Genomic DNA, 839 nt, shown 5'->3' on the forward strand with positions numbered 1-839 from the left:
CAAAGACTGCAGAAGAATTGATGCCTTTAATTGTGGTGTTGGAGAAAAGCACTGAATATCCCACAGACTGCCAAAAGAACAAACAAGTCTGTCTTGCAGAAAGTGTAACCAAAGTGCTTCTTATAGGATGGTAAGATTTTTGTCTCACATACTTTGGGCATGTTGTCAGGAGGCTGTATGTCCCATGGGAGAAAGCTCTTTCCCCCTCAGAACTGGTAGTGCATTCAAACAATCAGAAAGATACAGTCTTTGGATTAGCAGCACTACTCTCTATGAACTCTGCCGCCAGAGCTCCTCCATCCCTGAAAATTCACTGGCTTTCATTTCACTACATGTTCATAGTACTGTAAGGAAAGCAAATTGCACTCTTAAACAATAACTTGTTTCTTAAGTTCTGAATATTTTTTTATCACTGTTGTTGTTGTGTATTGTAAAGTCAGAATCAACCCACAGCTGACCCTTCAAAGGGTTTTCAGAGGCAGTTAATCAAATGGGAGGCAATTGCCCAACCTTCTCCCATGGAGCAGCTGGTGAACTCGAACCAAGTGTATTTGGGATTGCAGCACAGCTTCTTGCCACTAGGTCACTAGAGCTCCCTTTGGCTCACTACCTCATTGAAGGAATTATCAAACTTTAATAGACAACAACTTGTTGCCATTGAGTTAGAACGCATAGCATAGCTGACACTCCAGCTGGTTTTTAGATGCAACAAAGGAGCGTATTCCCACCTTTCTCCTACAGAAAAGCTAGTAGATTTGAACTGTCTGCACAACTCCTTACTTGCCAGGCCATCAGCGCCGCTCCCTAAAGATAAGAGTTGTTTGTTGTTGTTATGTGCC

Source organism: Elephantulus edwardii, unplaced genomic scaffold (assembly GCF_000299155.1).
Source record: "Elephantulus edwardii isolate Elephantulus edwardi_28Jun2011 unplaced genomic scaffold, EleEdw1.0 scaffold00020, whole genome shotgun sequence".
Lineage (NCBI taxonomy): Eukaryota > Metazoa > Chordata > Mammalia > Macroscelidea > Macroscelididae > Elephantulus > Elephantulus edwardii.